Source organism: Mesoplodon densirostris, chromosome 4, assembly GCF_025265405.1.
Source record: "Mesoplodon densirostris isolate mMesDen1 chromosome 4, mMesDen1 primary haplotype, whole genome shotgun sequence".
NCBI classification, from domain to species: Eukaryota; Metazoa; Chordata; class Mammalia; order Artiodactyla; family Ziphiidae; genus Mesoplodon; species Mesoplodon densirostris.
The window spans coordinates 157482372-157498615 of record NC_082664.1 but is presented as its reverse complement, the minus strand read 5'-3'; the positions used below and the strand labels follow the sequence as shown (position 1 = coordinate 157498615).

The window sequence follows — 16244 nt, the reverse complement described above, 5'->3', positions numbered from 1 at the left end:
GCTGTTGTAAATAATGCTGCTTTGAAGATAGTTGTTCAAATATCTGTTCAAATCCCTGCCTTCAATTCTTTTGGTTAAACACCCAAAAGTGGAATTGCTGGATCATACAATAATTCTATGTTTGATTTTTTGAAGAACCTCCATACGGTTTTCTGTAGTGGCTGCACCAATTTACATTCCCACCAACAGTGTACAGGGTTCCAATTTCTCCACGTCCTCACTACACTTTTATTTTCTGGGTTTTGATAGTAAGCATCCTAATGAGTGTGACGTGGTGTCTCATTGTGGTTTTGATTTTCATTTCCCTGACGGTTAGTGATGTTGAGCATCTCCGCATGTTCTTATTGGCCACCCGTAATACTTTATTTTTTTGATGAGGCGTTTATGGTATTCAGCCCCATAGATGGTTATTTGAACTTTTTTTTTTTTTTTTTTTTTTGCGGTACGGGGGCCTCTCTCTGTTGTGGCCTCTCCCGTTGCGGAGCACAGGCTCCGAACGCGCAGGCTCAGCGGCCATGGCTCACGGGCCTAGCCACTATGCAGCATGTGGGATCTTCCCGGACCCGGGGCACGAACCCGTGTCCCCTGCATCGGCAGGCGGACTCTCAACTACTGCGCCACCAGGGAAGCCCTATTTGAACTTCTTAGTCAAACAACTTAGTTGCTGTATTACTGCCCTGAATGGTTTGTTACTCTCACACGATTACATGTTGACCAGTTGTCAGTCTGGTGCCCGGAGCTTTGTGCCTGTCGTCTCATTTGATTCTCCCCCAAACTGGGAGTGGCACATGCTGGTGTCCCCATTTTATAGACGAGGGTAACACAGGCTAAGTGACTTCTCCAAGGCAGTATGACTAGTTCCCAGCCCTGCTAGAAATCAAGCTCTGGGCCTCCGACACCAACATAGTTTATTTGGGTGAACAAGTTGTGCTCACTGTGTTGATAAGCCTCACAGGCACTCACTCAACACTGTGAAAAAACAAACCCCCCAACCACGTAACTGCTCTTTCCTACTTAGATCATCCCAAATAGGAGAGACCCCCGATGATGCCATGTGTGTCACAGGGAAGCCCTTTCATGTCAGGGCACCCTAACCCTGACTGGTACCTGGGCACTTCACTTATGCTGACACGCAGCCTAAAAAAGGTCTTTACATCTTAATTCAGATAGTCCTTCAGCTTGATTAATGCTGTTAACTAAAATGCTGTTACACGTGAAGGAAAAAAATAAATAAAAGGACCTAGCTAAGCGCTTTTTTATTAGCCTTAAGGCAAGTTCATTAACTATGCTGGAACTGTTTTGTGTAATTTATGCATTATATGCATGTACGCGTAGTACTGGATAAAATAGATCATTGACTCAATTAATGATAGCAGTGCCACCTCCCCTACTGGGTTTAGGAATCTATCAGAGTTTCTGATAAATCTAGTCTTCAGTAGCTTATGCATGGGAGCGACCTTCCATTGAGAAACATATATTTGGGCTTGGAAAAGGTCGAAGTGCCCTTTTATAAGCAGAAAATGACTGAATCAGGATCATTAGCAGCTGTGAGTAATCCTATTATTCAATCTTCCCCTCCTGCCCTTCCTGCCACCTTAGAACTGTATTTGAGACCAATTTCCTCAGCGTCTTCCTTTTCTGCTGGTTTAGCAGTCTCACTGTATTTCTTCTGGGTCAAAAAGCATTTTTAAAACGTTTTTGCACCAGGGACCAGTTTCGTGTAAGGCAATTTTTCCACGGATGGGGTGAGAGGGTGGGTTCAGGTGGTAATGCAAGCAGTGGGGAGCGGCAGATGAAGCTTCGCTTGCTCGCTCACCTGCCACTCACCCCCTGCTGTTCAGCCCAGCTCCAAACAGGGTCTGTGGCCCGGGAGTTGGGGACACCTGTACTAAACAATCCATAGTCTTTAAGTAATAAATCATCAATACCCACATTTAAAACAACCAGAACAGACTTACTCAGTTAACTAAAACATAACTAAAACCATCAGTCTAGTCTTTAAATTTTTCATTTAATCATCTTAAAACACAGGAAAAGAATGTGTTAAATAGCAGATGAATTCCAGGAGTCATTATTAGAAACCCATAGTTCCATTGGTCTCACAAGTCCTAATACTTAAGTTAACCTTGAGGTAGGGGTTGCATTTGTACAGATGTTGGGGGGAGTTGGAGACTGTATCTGGAAAAAGGCGGGGGATGAGACTGCGTCTCAGGGAGGCTGCTCTGGAAGACCGGGGACAGTCACAGCGCGCTGCCAGGTAATGTGCTACCACAGCTTACATTCGCAGAGCTTCAGCAAAAAGAAAGAGGAAAAGTGATGTATTAATTTCTTTAGGAGACTGACATAAATATTTTGCACCATAAAATATATAAGAAGAAATTTGTGTGAGATTTGCAGCAAAAAAAAAAAGCTCAGAACATTTATAGGAACAGAAATTGACAAACAATATTGATGAATATATGGATTACATAACCTTTCTTTTTAAATAAACATGGCTTTCAGCCTAAAAGTAAAAAAGCTATTGGCACAAAAGGCCTTGGATTTTCCTGAGCCTAAAATACTTGGAAAGCACTTGAAGGAATTTTCCTGAACCTTCTGCTACACTCAGTAATCCCTACCTAAGCTACTCTTGAGTAAACTATTTTGAGAATGACTCATCCTGTACATACGCTTGCCTCCTTTCAAAACACCAGCCCTCTGTTTGTATCATCTTTAATTTCTTTCATCAGTGTCTTATAGTTTTCTGCATACAGGTCTTTTGTCTCCTTAGGTAGGATTATTCCTAGGTATTTTATTCTTTATGTTGCAATGGTAAATGGGAGTGTTTCCTTAATTTCTCTTTCATATTTTTCATCATTAGTATATAGGAATGCAAGAGATTTCTGTGCATTAATTTTGTATCCTGCTACTTTACCAAATTCATTGATTAGCTCTAGTAGTTTTCTGGTGGCATCTTTAGGATTCTCTGTGTATAGTATCATGTTATCTGCAAACAGTGACAGCTTTACTTCTTCTTTTTCCAATTTGGATTCCTTTTATTTCTGTTCTTGGATTGGAAGAATCAACATTGTGAAAATGAATATACTACCCAAAGCAATCTACAGATTCAGTGCAATCCCTATAAAACTACCAATGGCATTTTTCACAGAACTAGAACAAAAATTGCACAATTTGTGTGGAAACACAAAAGACCCCGAATAGCCAAAGCAATCTTGAGAAAGAGAAATGGAGCTGGAGGACTCCGGCTCCCAGCCTTCAAACTATACTACAAAGCTACAGTAATCAAGACAGTATGGTACTGGCACAAAAACAGAAGTATAGATAAATGCCACAGGATAGAAAGCCCAGAGATAAACCCACATACATATGGTCACCTTATTTTTGATAAAGGAGGCAAGAATATACAATGGAGGAAAGACAGCCTTTTCAATAAGTGGTGCTGGGAAAACTGGACAGCTCCGTGTAAAAGAATGAAATTATAACACTCCCTAACACCATACACAAAAATAAACTCAAAATGGATTGAAGACCTAAATGTAAGGCCAGACACTATAAAACTCTTAGAGGAAAACATAGGCAGAACACTGTATGACATAAATCACAGCAAGATCCTTTTTGACCCACCTCCTAGGGAAATGAAAACAAAAATAAACAAATGGGACCTACTGAAACTTAAAAGCTTTTGCACATCAAAGAAAACCATAAACAAGATGAAAAGACAGTGCTCAGAATGGGAGACAATATTTGCAAATGAAGCAACTGACAAAGGATTAATCTCCAAAATTTACAAGCAGCTCATGCAGCTCAATATCAAAAAGACAAACAACCCAATCCAAAAATGGGCTGAAGACCTAAATAGACATTTCTCCAAAGAAGATATACAGATTGTCAAGAAACACATGAAAGAATGTTCAACATCACTAATCATTAGAGAAATGCAAATCAAAACTACAATGAGATATCGTCTCACACTGGTCAGAATGGCCATCATCAAAAAATCTAGAAACAATAAATGCTGGAGAGGGTGTGGAGAAAAGGGAACCCTCTTGCACTGTTGGTTGGAATGTATATCGATACAGCCACTATGGAGAACAGTATGGACGTTCCTTAAAAAACTAAAAATAGAACTACCATACAACCCAGCAATCCCACTACTGGGCATATACCCAGAGAAAACCATAATTCAAAAAGAGCCATGCACCACAATGTTCATTGCAGCTCTATCTACAATAGCCAGGACATGGAAGCAACCTAAGTGTCCATCGACAGATGAATGGATAAAAAAGATGTGGCACATATATACAACGGAATATTACTCAGCCATAAAAAGAAATGAAATTGAGTTATTTGTAGTGAGGTGGATGGACCTAGAGTCTGTCATACAGAGTGAAGTAAGTCAGAAAGAGAAAAACAAATATTGTATGCTAATACATATATATGGAGTCTAAAAAAAAATGGTTCTGAAGAACCTAGGGGCAAGACAGGAATAAAGATTCAGACATTGAGAATGGACTTGAGGACACGCGAAGGGGGAAGGGTAAGCTGGGACAAAGTGAGAAAGTAGCATTGACATATATACACTACCAAATGTAAAACAGATAGCTAGTGGGAAGCAGCCACATAGCACAGGGAGATCAGCTCGGTGCTTTGTGACCACCTAGACAGGTGGGATAGGGAGAGTGGGAGGGACGGAGACACATGAGGGAGGAGATATGGGGATATATGTATATGTATAGCTGATTCACTTTGTTATAAAGCAGAAACTAACAAACCACTGTAAAGCAATTATACTCCAATAAAGATATTAAAAACAAAAACAAAAACACCAGCCCTTTTCACCAAGCCAGCTGCAGCCATGAGAACGGATCTAATCTGCCCCTTGAACTCATTCAGGATCATGAAGTCCCATCCCAGCAGAGGCCAGGAATGGTGCTGAGTTGGCAGGGTTGGGTGGCGCCTGGGTCAGCTTCTAACCGTCTTTGCAAAGGTCCTTATCAGCCACTGAGATGAAAGAGCTGGGCTTAGAGGCCAGACAGCTGGATGCGGAGCTGGCACCTTCTCTTACTTGCCATGAGATCCTCACCAAATTTGCAGGGCTCAAAGCAAAGTGAAAATGTCAGTTCCTTTGTTCAGAAAGTGTTAAGAATCTCCAGACAGCGAGGGCAGAGCACTGCGCCAAGCCTGGACTGTCTCTGAGGTTCCTGTGTCCTTCAGCACAGGGATTTTTCTACCTCAGCTCCATGTCTTCACCCACGTAATTCCCCGTGATCTGTCTGCATTACTGGGCCGTGGGAATTAGGACAGTGAAGACAGCTCTCATTTACTAAGCTCGAACACGCCACAGTTTCTATGCTGAGCTTTCTACCTGCACTGTGTTTAATCTCTACTTGATGCCCCCCCCACACACGTCTCATGTCAGATGCATAAATAATCTGTGGTCCCTGAGCGATGGGCTCACCATCCGCAGCTCACTGCTCTTCAGTGACAGAGCAGGACCGGAACCCGGTTCTTTCTGTATCCAGCTCTGCTTTTCATCACCTGCCCTGCCCTCGAGAAAAGCTGATTCACAAGCAAAATCCTGTCCTCAATTCCTTGCCCTAATGCTTTTTTTGTTTTTTAGTACATTGATTCACCTTGGAAAAATTTTTGTAAATGAGCAAATAAAGACTGATACCGTGACCCTCTGAAAGCAAGGGTGCAGATGCAGGCGACTACATCTGCAGGGAGGGGAGGTGGAAGCAGGAGAGCATAGGTCGCATGAGCCCAGTTCCCTAGAATTTGGTCCAAGGAGTCCGGGGCCATCCTTTCAGCTGAGAGTTCCCCTGTTCCTCCTTCTCCTGCCCTTGTAAAAACAGGAAGCTTTGTTACATCTATAACGCCTTTCATTTTCTAAGCTGGATTGATGCCTGATAAGCATTCCTTTTAATTATTCTTTAATGTTTATTGCCTTTTCTTATCAAAAAATGGTGGCATGTTTAAGAATTCTGTCTTTTTTTCTTTTTCTGAAGGAAATCATTGGTCCTTCTCTCCACCCACTTCCTGCATTTCTGCCGTTTGTGAAGTTGAGTTTCTGGGAGTGGGAGGGGACCTGACTCCCCAGGACAGTTATACTTTAGGTGAATCTGGAATCTGGCTGGGCTTCCAAAACCACTCATCTACAAAGAGGTTTTATAGCCTTGTAAACAGCTGTGGCAGCAAAAATCTCCCTGTTCAAATGATCAAATAAAGTAAGATAGGACTAATTTGATTTTTTTAAGTGGGCTTTTAGAAAATAAAAAATCATTAACCCTAATTAGGTTTAAGTTGCCTATTTAACTGGCTAATTTATTTATAACATATTATTTGTATAGGAATGGCATTTCCACTATACACCTCTGTGTGCAAATAACCAATTTCAGTAAACTGGGTCTATGTCTGATGAGAGTGTATGTCTGTCCTTCATCCAGAGAGCAATTCCCTGTCCTCCTCCTTTCTTATGTCATTAACCTGTACAATAAGGTCCTGTTCTTAACCACATTTCCACACACTACAGCCCACCCAGAGCCTGACTCAGTGCCTGAGTCGCAATGCATCGACTCCAGTAATAGGATCGCAGGTCTGATGGACAGACTTTCTCATTGAGTTTTTGTGGGGGTTTTTTGGCCACACCACGTGGCTTGCGGGATCTCAGTTCCGTGACTGGGGATCGAACCCCGGCCACGGCAGTGACAGCACCAAATCCTAACCAGTAGGCCACCAAGGAACTCCCTCATTGAGACTGACGGGTGCAGTGTCTGCTTTTCCCTTGCAGACCAAAGTAAGGGTTTTTGTCTTACATGTTTATCTCTGAGACTGTCAGCTAATAATGTAGTTCTTCCAGGTATGGGTACGACCTGAAACTATAACTGAGTCACTGAATACCTCAGAAAAAGGAAGGCAAAAATGTCCAGGACAGACTGGCTTCATCCTCATCCCTCATGAATTATCCGTCACAGCAGTCGCTACCGAACAGAGACTCTCCAGCTCCCCGTAGAGTTCCACACAAACTCTCTTCCACCCTCACCTGTAAAATTTTAATCCAGATGTTTCTTGTGTCTTAAACATAATCATAGCCATGGGAATTCCTTGCCAAAATCTTGTGATAGTCTTTCCTACTACATTTTAACTCAGTGTCCTCTTATTTTATGCTCAGACACGTGGAGAGGATTTGTTCACTGTCTCTTGCCCATGATTTTTTTTTTTTTTTTTTTGGCTGCTTTGGGTCTTTGTTGCTGCGTGTGGGCTTTTCTCTGGTTGTGGTGAGCGGGGGCTACTCTTCCTTGTGGTGTGTGGGCGTCTCATTGCAGTGGCTTCTCTTGTTGTGGCGCATGGGCTCCAGGCACGCGGGCTTCAGTAGTTGTGGGTTGCAGGCTCTAGAACGCAGGCTCAGTAGTTGTGGTGCATGGGCTTAGTTGCTCCGCGGCATGTGGGATCTTCCCGGACCAGGGCTCGAACCCGTGTCCCTTGCATTAGCAGGTGGATTCTTAACCACTGCGCCACCAGGGAAGCCCCCTTGCCCATGATTTTGATCTTCAGCTGTGATTAAGTCTCTTAATGTTCACATACAACGTTACTTTATGACAAAGAAAAATATTCACAAAATGTGGTTAAATGAAAAAAAAACTCATATTTCTGGGGGAAAGCCAGCAAAAGGGGGGAAACAAGGCAGTTAAATAATTAAATATATGGAGAAAGTATAGTGGGAGGACGACACATGCCAATATTAATCATCACTGCCCCAGGTCCCGGAAGTAAGAGGGTAATCTGTTAGGTTTCTTGCCATATTTTGAAAGCTCTGAACATATTTTGGAGTTATAGCATTAATGTTGTAATCATTAAAATACTACAATAAATTGGATAAAGAGATTGATTAAAGTCAGACCAAGGGAGCATTCTGAACCTGAGTTCAGACCCTGGTGGGCTGATTCTGAACTGGTAGGTCCTTCTGTGCTACACTTCCCTGTCTGGGCCATGTGCTCACAGGCTGCTGGGGGAGGAAAGGAGGGTGCGGTGCGATTCACTTCTCTCCATTTCCAAATGCCTACTGGGATCAGAATTACTGCCTAAATGACCAAATAGTTTGACGTGTGTTAATATCAGAAGATCTAATTTTAGCTAACAGGGTATTAACGTGTGTTAATATCAAAAGATCTAATTTTAGCTAACAGCAATCAGTAGGGCTGGGGTTAAGGTTTGATTTGAAGAGGGAGAGGATGCGTAATTATGGCCATACCTTTGCTAAGACTGGCTTGCCTTATTCTAATTATAAATGTTTTTAACAAATTGCCACTGTGAACACTAGTTTAGGTCAAGTCTTGGCCATTGAATTCAAGAATTCCCAACATAATACCAGCTACATGCTAGACAGACTGTTTGATTCAAATTAATTCAGTGTCTGAATCTCAAATGATTTTCCATCAAAGGGATACTCCTAAATTCAATCTCTCACCCATCCCTTAACAATTCCCTCCAGAGAGAGAGACAGAGAGACAGAGAGAAGGAAGTGAGGAAGGAAAAGCCCATTTTGTAGCATTTGTCCACTCACCATCCATGGCCAATTTCAAGCCACCATGGTGACATCACTGACCTCAGAGCTGGAAAGGAACGTGCGCCGTGGGCCCTCCTGAGTTGGTGTGAACTAGTTCCAGCACATCACTGGACACAACTCCAATGTTGTTGCTGAGGATTTCCTGAATTTCAACCTCTCTGTAAAAACAGAGGAGCTACATGTAATCAAAAATTGTATTACAGGGCCTCCCTGGTGGCGCAGTGGTTGAGAGTCCGCCTGCCGATGCAGGGGATACGGGTTCGTGCCCCGGTCTGGGAGGATCCCATATGCCGCGGAGCGGCTGGGCCCGTGAGCCATGGCCGCTGGGCCTGCGCATCCGGAGCCTGCGCTCCGCAACGGGAGGGGCCACAGCAGTGAGAGGCCCGCATACCGCAAAAAAAAAAAAAAAAAAAAAAAATTGTATTACAAATCAAAGAAGATCTAAATAAGAGGAAAACCATGCTGTATTCAAGGATTGGAAAATCCAACCTAGTAAAGGTACCATTTGGCCCCAAATTGATCTCTGCAATTCCTATCAAAATCATAGCACGTTGTTGTGTAAATATAGACAAGTTTACTCTAAAACTGATATGGAAAGAAAAAAAAACCTAGAACAGTTAAAACAATTTTGAAAAAGGAGAATAAAGTGAGAGTATGCACATTACTTGACTTTAGGACTTGTTAAAAAACTACAGTAACCAAGACAGCATGATGTTGGCAGAGGGATGGACACATAGACCAATGAAAGGGAGTAGAGATCCCAGAAATAGGCCCACACAAACACACCAAACAGATTTTTGTTAAAGGAGCAAAAGCAATTTAATGGAGGAAAAGTAGTTTTTCAAAAAATGCTGCTGGACATTTGGGTTGGTTTCACCTCTTGGCAATTGTGAATAATGCTGCTATGAACATGGGTCTGCACATATCCCTTCCAGACCCTGCTTTCAATTTTTTAGATAAGCAAAATATGGTATATACTCACAACGGAATATTATTCAGCCTTAAAAGGGAAAGAACTTCTGACACAGGCTATAACATGGATGAACCTTGAGGACATTATGCTCAGTGAAGTAAGCCAGTCACAACAGGACAAATACTGTGTGAGTCCACTTACATGAGGTACCCAGAGTAGTAAAATTCTTAGAGACAGAAAATGGAATAGTGGCTGCCAGGAGCCAGGAGGTGGAGGAAATGGGGAATCCTTTTTAATGGGTACAAAGTCTCAGTTTGGGAAGATGAAAAAATTCTGGAGCTGGATGGTGGTGAGGGCTGCACATCAATGCGAATGTACTTAACGCCACTGAACTGTTCACTTTAAAATGGTTAAGATGGTATATTTTAAGTTACGTGGTGGAACTATAACATATAGAGAGAGAAAAAATAAAAAACAAAAACCTTGACCTAAATCTCATGCTGTGTAAAAATTTAGCACAAAAGGAGTCATAGATTTAAATGTAAATATAAAACTGTAAGACTTCAGGGAGAAAAAATAGAGGACAATTGTCTCAGGATCTAGGGCTGGGCAGAGTTCTGAGACCTACAACAGCATGAGCCATAAACAGAAAAAAATAATAAAGTGGATTTCATCAAAATTCAAAACTTTTGTGTTGTGAAAAATCCCGGTTTATGAGGATGAAAAGACAAACCACAAGCTGGGAGATACTATTTACAAACCACATGTCTGAGAAAGGACCTGTATCTGGAAGATGGGAAGAACTCTCAAGTCTCAACAGTGAAAAAAACAAATAACCCATTTGGGAAGTGAGCAAAGACGTGAACAGACATTCACTGAAGAGGAGACATAGGTGGCAAATAAGCAATGTAGGACACTTACATTGAAATAGTCATAGCACCAAATGCTGGCTGGCAAGGATGCAGAGAAACTGAATTCCCATTCATTGCAGGTGGGGATGAATGTGGTGTGGCTGCCCTGGAAAACAGCTTGGCTGTTTCTTGTAATACTAGCATGCACTCTCCCTAAAACCCAGCAGTTGTGCTCTTGGGCGTTTATCACAGAGAAATCAAAACTGACGTGCACAGAAATGCTGTACATGAATGCTCATAATGGCTTTCTCTGTAAGAGCCAAAAAACTGGAAACAACCCAAGTTTCCTTCAGTGGGTGAAAGGTTACCTACTGGGGTTCATCTGTAGAATGGGACCCAATGCACCAATAAAAAGGAACAAACCCGTGGTACACGCAGCAGCCTGGATGGACCCCAGGGGCATCCTTCTTGGTGGAAAATGTCAACCTGAAAAGGCGCTATTTCTGAAAGATTCCATTTTTGAAACCTTCTGGAAATAGCCCTAGAGATGAAGAGCAGGTCAGTGGTTGCCAGGGGACCGTGATGGCGCAGATATAAAGGGGCAGCTGGAGGGGCTCCTCTGTGATTGTGATTGTGGTGTTGGTTACAGAGACTATTCACGGGAGAAGACGGCCTGGGACACACACACACACACACACACACACACACACACACACACGGCAACTGTGTGAAGTAAGGGATGTGCTGATTATCCTGACTGTGGTCACCATGTCACAATATATACTCATATCAAAATACCACGTTTTACACCTTAAATTCATACAACTTTTATATGGTCAATGATATCTCAATAAAGCTGTAAAAATAAAACCAAAAAAAACCTAAGAAAAACATAACTTAAATGTGTTATTTACAAAACACATCTAGGTAAGCTTTATTTTTAGGAGAGGTGGGGCTGATGCCCTGAAACCCACAGAAGCACAACCCGAAGCCCCAGGACACTTTCCACAACCCGAAACCCTGGGACACATCCCACAGCACAATTCCTTGGCGTCCGATACTATTTACTAACGTATCTAAAGTGACCCTCTTGAAAAAAATATTTTGGTCATTTATTCTGATTTTCCGCTTTTTGCTGTACTCAAAGGCTTCTACAACAACGACCCAAACCTCCCAAGCCTCTCTTGGGCGTGTCCTTTTCTAAGTCAGATGCTCCACCGGGGGCAGCTCTGGCAGGGAGGATGGGGTGGAGGACAGAGGATGGAGGCGTCACAGGACAGCTGAGCATGGGCTGGGGGCAGGGTCTCCAGGACCCTGAGGTTAAGCTGGGACCCGACAGCAGGAGAGGAGCCCCTCCAGGGAACAGCAGAGGGGGTGCCCCTTCCCTTCTGCTGGGGGCGGTTCCTCCCAGCCCCTTCCTCTGCTCTGCCCCTCCAGGGGGCATCCACTTGGCCTGGGGCCCCCCAGCTCCAAATTAGCAGCTGTCACTCTCCCCTCCCTCTGCCCCTGGCAGTATCCTGCCATTGTGCTGGCAGCCACAGGCCACTAAATCGGATGAATAAATAACCTTCTGATTCAGAAATGTGACACACTTGGCAAGGGGCAAATGGTGCATGTTTCGCTAAGTGTGAAAATATTGTCAGGGCTACTACAGAGTGGAGACAAGTTGCAGAAGTGGCATACAAATGTCACCTAGAGAGCTTCCTGGGAAATGCATTCTGAAAACCAACTATTAGGTCTGCATGTGGCTCTTAAAAATGTCTTATTATTGATATTACTATTAAACTCATCTGAGAAGTAACCAGAGAAATGTCCCCACATCAGTTACTCTGCAAAGAGAGACCCAGGGATAGAAGCAGGAATGAAATCTCTGTCTCAAGGAGGGGGATTCCCTTTAATATTAGAAGAAAAGGGGATACAGAAGATATGTCTTAGATCTAAATTTTTGTCTTCCAAACTGGTTTTCAGGAGATAAGTGTCTATGATCCTTCAGTGGATAATAAAGCAGATTGTCTCTGACCTGCACAGAGCCGCACCACCAGCTCACACAGACCCTGCATGAAACACAGCCCTGCACAACACACGAGGGTATAATTACCGTCTGTGCAAGTCCGTCCTTGGAAATTCAGTTGACGCCGAGCAGAGAGCACCACCAGACAGCCATATGGCGTTCCCTCTCCCACGGCGATATTTTTATTCAGAAATTACCGTGCAGGCCTTGATTTTTGGCTGCCGGATTCCTAAATCTGCCTTGTGAGGCCTCCTTGCCGTGCTGCATCTCAAGAGCTGCCTTTGGATACAGAGGGAAATGATTCATAATTGAACCAAAGAGATTGTTTTAATGAACTTGCCCCAGGGGATATCAAGCTCCTTTTTATGAGCAAGTTTAATGAATCATAATGAATTTCATCATACGAAACAATGTGGATCCACCATAAAGAAGACAGGAAGTGAAGTGGTCTGCACTCGAATGGGAAGAAGCACAGGGAATTATTTGGAACCCACGGGCACAGAATGAAAAGAGAGTGTCATATATGGAGCTTAAATATTGGGAAGGGGGTATATAAATACAACATACATGACCTCTAAAGTAATTTCAGCAAAAAAAAAAATTCTATGTTCAAATTATTTATGGCACTCTTTTTTTATAAGGGCTCTTACAGCTTGTTTTCAAACTTTGTTTTTAAGAGAAAAGGATTCCTTCCCTTTAAGACCCTGTTCAAATGTCTACTCTGTGGTGTAATCTTTTCCAGACCCCCCTTCCTGAGTCTTCAAATATCTGGGCTCCCCCAGCCCTGAGGCCTTGGCTCTGCAGACGCAGTGTGATGGCACTGCCTCTGCCCTCAGACTAGGTCAGGAACTCCTAAGGTCAGGGAAACATGAAGCGCTACCCTCCCCTCGAGGAACTTAACGCAGCGGGAGGCCGACAAGTGAGCAATTACATAACACATTTTTGTAGGTTGCAGTGATGGAAGGAGTGTGGGGAAAGTATTTTGCCACCTTGTCAAACGGAACAGGCATTATGGAAACTATATTGATGTGAAACGTGATAGGGGTGCCTGCCCACCAGGAACACGCCGGATCCTTCTTTGTCCTGCTCTGTGCCCCAGGAAGCTCGTCCTGGAGCCTGCAATAATGGCCTCCCTGGCTCTGGGGGAGCCCCCAGTGAGAGACGGCAGAGGGAGATCTGGGGGTGGGGGGCGAGAGCGTGGGGCTCCTCACGCCCCTGCCTCCTCAGTGGTGGCCTCGGGTGCCTCCCAGCCCTTGCTGGTACCTTTTCCTTTCCACACCTCAGCATGCAACCCCTCTGTTAAACATCCCTTAGTTACGCAGCTCTAGCGGCTCCCCGTTTCCATAGGATGGATAACAATGAGCAGATGAGAGGTGGTGCCGGGCAGTGGGCACAGCTCAGGGGGAGAGTGCTTGGCTTCTGGTGAGGTGACAAGCAATTCCATTGCCTGGGACACAGAGCAGATGAGGCCCAGGAAAACCAGGGAGCCAGCAAGATACGTGTCGGGGATCCTGGGTGCCCTGCTGAGGAGCCGGGAGCTTACCCTAAAGCCTAAAGGCGGATTACAGGGTGGACCAGCGAGCAGTTGCTCCAGGAAAAATCTTTGGAAAAAGCTGGAGAGACACTGTGCACTAACCCTGGTTTCCTCTGTTTTACCGCCTTACGCGACTGGGAAGCGACCTTCCTGGCAAAATGGTTTAGCGAAATGTCGTCAACCCCCGCTCAGCCAGCGCAAACCAAGACTTCGGAGGCATCTTTGTGATGCCTTGTTCTGGATTTTCAGTACAACTGCAGAACATGCCAAAAATAAAAATAAAATTTAAAAAAAGGACACTAAAGTAACAAAAGATTTGTTTAAAATAGGGAAAGACAGTTCTATATAAGATGATTAGTTCGTTAATATTTAGAGCATCTAGTGAATCCCTTATTGTATACAGAACAGGCAATAATCTTTGTTAAAATCTTTGTTAACAGGGTTTCTTTCTCCCTCATTAAATAAATGTTGAACAAGTTTTAAAGAAAGTGGATTTGAGGGTTGCCAGGTTACAGGCTTAAATGCGGCACTTGTATGTCTCATGCCGGTCCTGCTAAAAGATAAAGGGAACTCATCAGAATGTTCTAAGAAATGGGTTGACCAGATTCATTTCCATTTTAGGAGGACTGTGTGGCTCCTTGAGGAGAATGGTTTGAATTTGGACCGGCTGATGAGGACCTTGGACTGGGGCAGTTAGGAGACTGTGGTCTTTATCCTCATGGTGAACAAATGCAGGTGGAAGCAATGGAGATGATGACAAGGACTGTGGAGGGAAGGGCCGTGAGGGCTCCAGGACGGCCCCAAGTCCCAGTCTGAGCACCTGGGGGAATGTCAGTGCCAATTCCAAGGGTGTATCAGGGCCCCTGACACCAAACATCTGGCAATTGGGAAACTCAAACATATGGGCAAAAAACAGGAAGGGGAAATATCTTTATTTAGATATCCCAACTACAAACATTTTGGTCCCTTGGACATGCTATTTCTGTCTGGACATTTAAGAAGTGTGTGGGGCTTCCCTCGTGGCACAGTGGTTAAGAATCCGCCTGCCAGTGCAGGGGACACGGGTTCGAGCCCTGGTCCGGGAAGATCCCACATGCCGCGGAGCAACTGAGCCCGTGCACCACGCTACTGAGCCTGCGCTTTAGAGCCCGTGAGCCACAACTACTGAAGCCCGCGCACCTAGAGCCTGTGCTCCGCAACAAGAGAAGCCACAGCAATGAGAAGCCCATGCACCACAATGAAGAGTAGCCCCGGCTCACCGCAACTAGAGAAAACCCGTGCGCAGCAACGAAGACCCAATGCAGCCATAAAATAATTAATTAATTAATTAATTAATTTAAAAAAAAGAAGTGTGTGGCTATTTTTAGGTTGTATCTGCTTTCCCGTGGTTTCGTACTTAGAAGAGATGAAAGCTGCTGGCATTCGGGTCACATACCTTCCCTGGAAAAGAAAGAAAATGCAGTTGAGTTTAGGACTCCTTGAATAATGGGATTAAAGACGGGAAGCTGAGTTGACCACAGTGAAATAAAGAACGATGGCACAAAGGTGAAAACAGGAAGTGTCTGGTGGAGGTGTTAGGACCGCAGGCAGGGCAGGGGGGCTGGGCCGGTGCCCAGGAGGGGCGTGGGCTCTGAGCACAGCATATGCAGCTGCAGAACCGAAGGCGAGGTCTGGGGTGCTGCTCTTGCTGTCTGGGATCCAGAGGCCTCCATGGGACTCGAGGCAGAGGGTATGTGGTTCTTCCTACCAGCAGCGTGCAAGAATTTGTCTCTGAGGTTTTTATATACAATATGCAGCTTGGGCGGGGGGGGGGGGGTTGGGGTGAGAAGCAAGAGGGCCTGGGTTATTGCTTTTAAATTATGTTGTTTTTTTGGGAAGAGAGGCTACTTTTTAAAAAAAATTTTTGGTGGTAAAGAAACTTATCATGTAAAATCTGCCACCTTAACCATTCTAAGTGAATAGTGTGGCAGTGTTACCTAAATGCACATGTTGTACAAAAGATCTCCAGAGCCTTTACATCTTGAAAAACTGAAACTCTGAGCCCACTAAACAACTCCCCATCCTCCTCCCCCTCCCCATCCTCCTCCCCCTCCCCCGACCCCCAGAAACCACCACACTGCTTTCTGTGCCCATGAATTTGACTATTTTAGGTACCCCACATGAGTGGAATCATACAGCATTTGTCTTTTTGTGTCTGGCTTATTTCACTTAGTATTATGTTCTCAAGGTTCATCCATGCTGTAGCCTGTGTCAGAATTTCTTTCCTTTTTTAAATTGAAGTATAATTGATGTACAATATTATATAAGTGACAGGTGTACAATATAGTGATTCACAATTTTTAAAGGTTATACTCCATTTATAGTTATTA

The 16244-nt window shown here is 44.0% G+C and overlaps 1 long non-coding RNA gene across 1 annotated transcript; it reads right to left on the bottom strand.

The window, feature by feature from the left end:
* Positions 1-2220: 2220 nt before the first annotated feature.
* On the bottom strand, positions 2221-12575 carry LOC132488319 (uncharacterized). Its single transcript, XR_009531734.1, has 3 exons — positions 12429-12575; positions 8606-8724; positions 2221-2289 (listed from the first exon to the last, which is right to left on the bottom strand). It is a non-coding gene; the product is annotated as an uncharacterized LOC132488319 (long non-coding RNA).
* Positions 12576-16244: the final 3669 nt, after the last annotated feature.